Below are 6,793 nucleotides of genomic sequence, written 5' to 3' on the forward strand. Positions count from 1 at the left end.
CCATAACTGAAGAAAGACAGAAAGCAGAAGATTCTGGAAGTGAACCACTGGTTAAATAAGTGATGTAGTGTCAAAAGTTTTGGGTTTGTAGAATATTGGTCCACCTTCTATGAGGAGAGGGGGTTACATAGTTTGGGTGGCCTTCACCTCAGTAGATGGAGAAGCAATCTGTTTGGGGACAGGCTGGCTAGAGTAGTCAGGAAGTCATTAAACTAATAACATAAGGGGACGGTAAAAAGAGAGAATACATGAGCACTTATTTAGCATAAAATTGAAGTGTTGAGAACAAAATTAATTAAGGATTCAAAGGATCTGAAGAGAAAACAATTCTTTAATTGCCCATTCATCAATGCTAGGAGCCTGGATGGCAAACAAGAAGAACTGCTCATTTATTAGCATATATTCAAATCAATTTGGTATTCCTGAAACCTGGTGGGATGATTTGCATGGCTGGAATGTTAAAATCAATGGTAATAATAACCTATTTAGGAAGGATTAATTGGGCAAAAAGGGAGGGCAGGTGGCAGTCAATGTAAAAAATGACATCTGTTCCTGAGCCACTGACAGCTCAGAAGATAATTATCTTGAATGCTTATCGCAGTGTCTACACTGACACGTTGTCTATCTAAATTTGCCACAAAAAGTGCAACGCCTCTTGTCGAGGTGGTTTTATTTTGTTCGCAAAGCAGGAGAGTTTTGCCAGTGGGAGGAGCATTGTAGTGTGTACACCTCCACTGTTTTTGTCGACGAAACCTGACTTTTGTTAACAAAACTTCGGAGTATAGACAAGGCCTATGGCTCAATGTCTTAACAGATAAACTTCAAGTCTTCAATTCTGTAACCTGAAGTCTTTAAATTGTGATTTGAGGACTTCAGTAATGCAGCCAAAGTTTATGGGTCTATTTCAGGAATTGGTGGGTGAGGTTCTGAGGCCTGTGTTGTGCAGGAGGTCAGACTAGATGATCATGATGTCCCTTCTGATCTTACAGTCTGTGACTCTATAGAACACAAGATGGGGTATTAGTTGATGTCTACTACAGACCACCAAATCACTCTACGGAACAGGCTGATCAGCTCCTGACCTATGTATGGGTAAAATGGAGAACTTCAGTTTGAGTGACAAATCTTGAGGTTTCACACTGCCAGTACTAATACATCCTTGGAATTTCTAAATATTATAAGTGACCAGTTCCTAACTCAAAACAGTGTTGCATCAAACATGAGGGAATTCTATATTAGACCTTGCTTTGACAGATAAAAAGAAACAGATCACAGAACTAAAAATTAATGGTAGCTTAGGTACAAGTGATCACGACTTGATCATATTTATGATGTGAAATCAGAATAAAGTCCAGACCAATTACGTATTTACTTGGTGCTTCCAAAGGACCAGTTTCACAAAGCTGAAAACAATCATGACACAAATCAGCTGAGAGGGAGAATTTAATCAGAAAAATGTGAATAATAATTGGTTATTGTTTAAGAACATTTTATTAGATTCCCCAAATGCCATAATTATGTATTATTGTGGGCCAGGGATTGTATTTAATTCCCTGTGGGAAGATGACCACAGCCCTCCAGGAATTAAGAAAAACAGGGAGTGGTTAAGCAAATTCACTCAGGCTGTACACCTCCAGAGAGGTACCACCCGCTGGAGAAGCTCACATATACTGGCTCAAACTGGATTCTCCAGGGACCAACAGACAAAGAAAGGACATTTGGATAAACAGCCCAAGTTTAAACTGACTCAGGGCTTTTATTCTTATCCAACAAACGGATAGGACCTTTTGTCCAAAGGGTTAGAAGGATAGCAGCCTCCTGAGGCTTCGTAAGATTGATGGGTGATTTCCAATAAGCTTTTAGCATGAGACGTAGGAACCCTTTTTGAGTTTTATTTATATGTTTTCTCTGTAATGCTTTTGCCTTAAGGATGACTGTGCCTGCTTAGAAAGAGCTGTGTGGTAACTTATAATGGGGGGCAATGACACTGTTTGTGGCTTCTGAGGAGAAAGCAAAGCACAGACGTTGGCCTACCTAGACAGTCTGGGAATAACACAGTGTAGGCAGGTAACTGGGCAGCCTGGAAAACCCCTTCTCAGGAGAGGGAGAGAGGCATGTCTCTGCCCAAGAAAAGTGATATCTGAGGAGCTAGGAGCCTAGAGTGGGCACCCTTGGTGGACTGCAGAGAGGAAATAGAGGTACAGTTGCCCTGAACTGTACGAACTTCAATCCCAACATATTACACAACTACTTCAGCACTAGCAATATTGCCCTGAGCCCCATCTCCCCACATACCCCCACACACACACTAAAACTATCAAATCACTGTCTAAGGGCCTGTTCGCATGAGCTATTATGAGCCCCCAGCTCCCACTGCCAGGAGGTGCTCAGCGCCTCACAGGATTGGGCCCTCCCGGTGAGAATTTACTCCTTGGTGGAAGTAGTATCTGGCAGCGAACCCTGCCTCTCTTGGAGCCATGAGGGAATGTGGAGCTCCCACTGGGTCAGTTGATTTCTCTTACTCTCTCCCTTTTAGCTTCATTCCCCTCACCGTGGGCAAACTCCAGCTTTGGTAATTATGTTGTGTTTACCTAAAATCCAGTATTTTTGTCAGATGCAGTAAGGCGGATCCTGATCTTAATTATACTGGTGTAAAATCAAGAATAACTCCACCCAAATCATTTACAGTGTTGCTGTAGCTATGCTGGTCCTGGGATATCATGGAGACAAGGCAGGTCAGGTCATATCTTTTACTGAGCCAACTTCTGTTGGTGAAAGAGGCATGCTTTCGAGACACACAGAGCTCTTCGGTCCTGTGTAACTCAAAATCTTGTCTATTTCACCAACAGAAGTTGGTCCACCTAAGGCAACAGTTGACTCCAGATTCACTCTAGGTTAACTAGTTCTATAATCTGCTCCTGTATTTTTTGCTTCCTGACTTAAATAGCATAATAAGTAGAGCTGGATGGGGAAACAATTTTTTCTGTCCCAATAACATTTTCAAGATTTCAAAAAGAAATTTCTCCTCTCAACTAGGGGTGAAAAGTCAAAATCTTGAAAATTTTGCAAACCATAAGTAAAGAGAAAATTTCAGTTCAGGTCAGTTGAAACATTTTTATTTGATAATTTCAAAAGATTTCATTTTCATTTTGACCATTTTAAGGTTTGTCTTTTTTTTAACCAAATTAGCTTAAATTTTGAAATGAAAAATCATTTTGAACCAGAAAACTGGACTTTTTCTTTTAAAAAATGTCAAAACTCAATGTTTTGACAATGTTGAAACATCTTTCAAACAAATGCATGAGTAAAAAAAAACCCTGATCTTTTTTGGCAAAAAGTTTTAATTTTGATGAATTGCCATTTGCTGACACACACACTCCAAAAATGTTTAGTCAAAATATTTCCATCCAGCTCTACTCCATTGTGTTTGGGGGCAATGCTGCATATAGCCGAGATGTCTCCAATTACGTGTTTGGTGAAATTATTTCTCTGTGGTTTATCTAGCTGGTAAAGTTTGCAGAGCACTTTGGGATCTGTAGATGAAAGGTGCTCTATTTTACTGTGTCAGTTGTTGTGTGCTTACTTTTTACATGTTTGCCCATCTTTCTGTTTATTCTCCCACAATGCGTCCTATCACCACCTCCATCTACTGTATGGAATGTCAGCCTTGCTGAAGTACCCTGGTGCAACCCTTCTGCACAAGATACCAATCTGACATCTCTGAAGTGTCTCGGAGAGAGAGAGAGAGAGAGAGAGATCATAGCACACTCTAGTGTTTGCAGCCTACAGAAGACCAAAAGCCATTAATCTACTGCACAAGCAAGAATGTTTCACCAAGTTATTCTTACTATTATGCCATCTTTCTTTTGGTTATTAAGGGTTATTATATTTTCTTTGCTGCACTGTGACAATGGAAGGATACACACCACGTAAATAAGTCCTACATGCTATCCCTCTCAGCATATCAGATAGGGTCATCTACTGGAAGTATTCTGTGTACATCTGGGATCTGAGCATCACGCAAGGCTGCAGGCAAAACAGGCCTCTGCTTTGAGTAATGTTTTCCCCATTGAATGCCCCTCATTTTCCCTGTTAGAGTTAAAGGATTCTTCCCTGCATCCAATGGTTCCCATCATTCATCCTACAAATCTCTGTAGTGCAGTTTCTGCCACTGGACTGGACTTCTGCTGGAACCCCTCCATGCTGCTCCTTCTCAGCTAAGGAGGCTGAGCCAAGCCTAGCACCTCCTAGAGCAGAGAACGTTGCTTCATGTCCATCTCCACAATACAAAGGGGTGTCCTAAACAATCGCCACCACCGAGTGACATCATACACGATAGTCTGAGGAGGCTCTGGTTGCATCTGCAGGAATCTCATGAAACTGTCATACTAGCAACAGGGCCCTTTTATGGAAAAACTAGGGCAACTCCACAGCAGAGCAATGACGAGAACTGGGTTTGGAGAGGGCTACTGAGTCTTAGCACCAACTTTAACCACCAGAGGGCAAACTTAGCCCAAGAGAAAAGACAATACCACACACACCGTGCAGGAGTTCTGCCAACCTGCAGCTTCTCAGATCCTGTGTCAGGGGCTGGAATCAGGAGCGGCGCCAGGGCTTTTGGCGCCCTAGGCGGGGGTCCTTCCATGCTCCTGGTCTTCAGGGCACTTCAGCGGCTGGTCCCGGAGCGAGTGAAGGACCTGCCACAGAATTGCTGACAATGACCCAGAGCGCGGAAGGACCCCCTGCCACCGAATTGCCGCCGAGGTCTGCAAAATGCCACCCTCCCAAATCCTGGCGCCCTAGGCGACCGCCTAGGTTGCCTAAATGGAAGCGCTGGCCCTGGCTGGAATCTTGACTGCATTCTGATAACAGTGATGGAGAGCAATGCCCCCTAACCTCCATCTCAAACAGAGAGCCCAAGAGAGCTTCACAAAGAAATGGAATTGGGATTTTCTGGTGGCATGCGGCATCCCACCTCTGGTGCTGCAAAACCAGCATCACTAGGTGTGACTTTTAGCCCCATATTCCTGACAAATATTTTGCCTTTGGAATGCAATAGACCATCACAAATGGCAAGGTTTTTCCAACAAGGATACCCCTAGACTCTCTCCTCATCTCCAGATTACTCAATTCAGACTATGCCTAGGTCAGACCAGTTCAACAACACAGCACAGAAGATCATAGCCTCCTAAATCAGGGTTTTGTATGCTTTTCCCTTTCAGGACCTTCTTTTTACAGTCCAAACACTTGTGTCCCTCCCTCCTCCCCCACCCTACACATTCCCTCATTATAGGATTTTATATTTTTAATAACATATGTTGTGAAGTTAAAGTTATTAACATTCATTTGTTATCTGAGGATCCTGAAGCTCTTTAAAACATAAATAAAATTGCTTCACAAGATCCATGAGCTAGGTGTTGTTATGTCTATTTTATATGTGGGGAAACTGAGGCCCAGAGTAGTTTGGTGACTGCAAGGCAGTAGCAGAGCCAGGAATTCAACCCAGGAGTGTTGTGCTCTGGTCACTAGATGATGTCCATCCCTTTGAAATGTAAAGCACTAGGGGATGAGAGGAAAGGCGAATGGTATAAAACATAGGTAAAGTCAGTGATTCATGAAGGTTGGAATATAAACTCCTGTAAACTGCAGTGGGGGGTGATCAGGGACTAGCTTTCTTCACTCCTTCTTACTGATGTTGGATGAAACCTCAAAAAGTTCAAGACTTATTTGAGAAAAGCTCTTCAAATTCTATGGCCACACAAACTTCATCCAAACTACTTGGAGGGCCAGCCTCTCAGCTGGTGTACTTCAGTGGAGCTGTGCTGATTTTCACCAGCAGAGAATCTGACCTTGAGTTTGCAATTTGGGGCTGGAAACCTTATAAGAGAGTTCTTAGTGGGCGATTCCTGTTACTTCCTGTTTCTGCTGCCAGATGCAATCTCGCTTGGGCCATGCTGGTTCTTTAGATTAAGAACCAGGAAGTACAACTGTGAATGAAAAAAGAAATAGAAAAACATGTTGCATTTTAATCTCAAAAGTGTTTCAACTTCACCCTGCAGCATAGGTGAAAATTTGGGCTAGTCCCTGCTGTTCCAACCCTGAGCTCTGCCCATAGACCTCAGTACTCATGTGCTGCACCAGCTGCCATTCCAGTCCTCGGCCCCCATAGAGTTGACTGGTGCACTTAGGTGCTGACCTTCATAACCCTTCTAATTCCAGCCCTGAGCCCCTCTCCCCAGCTTTGCCAATGAGTCTCAGTCCTAATCTACAACCCCCCATGTTAGTCCAGAACCTTATTTTTAAAAAATAGTTTTTCAGTATTGATCACTGAAGGGGGGATTGCACCTTAGTCTTTACCTGTAATACTCCATTATTCTAGTCTTGGATCTTCACCAAGCACAGATGGCCATCTGTGCCAAGCATGCTCACCTCCCACGAGGGAAGGACAACCATTAAGTAGGTGCTGCATTAAATTCATTTGATTTTGTACCTACTCTTAAGTTGCCCTAATGCCCATTACTAGTGCATTAGCCTCTTGGCTGAGTGGCTATCTGCACTTAGGAACTATGAGGTAGTAACTTTAGTTATTTTCAGGGGATGGATGATACACTTGGTTATTAAGTGCCATTTTCCTGTGTGTGCATTGTATATTCAAAAGGTACCTGGCTGCCATCTTTTCTCCTGTCTATTTTGAATGTGGAATCAACCCACATTTTATTCTCCAAATAGCAGATAATTGAATAAAATGTGCATTTTGAATGAACTTAAAAATCCCAAGTAGCATATGCTGCCC

This window comes from Gopherus evgoodei, chromosome 8 (genome assembly GCF_007399415.2).
Source record: "Gopherus evgoodei ecotype Sinaloan lineage chromosome 8, rGopEvg1_v1.p, whole genome shotgun sequence".
In the NCBI taxonomy this organism is placed as follows: Eukaryota; Metazoa; Chordata; order Testudines; family Testudinidae; genus Gopherus; species Gopherus evgoodei.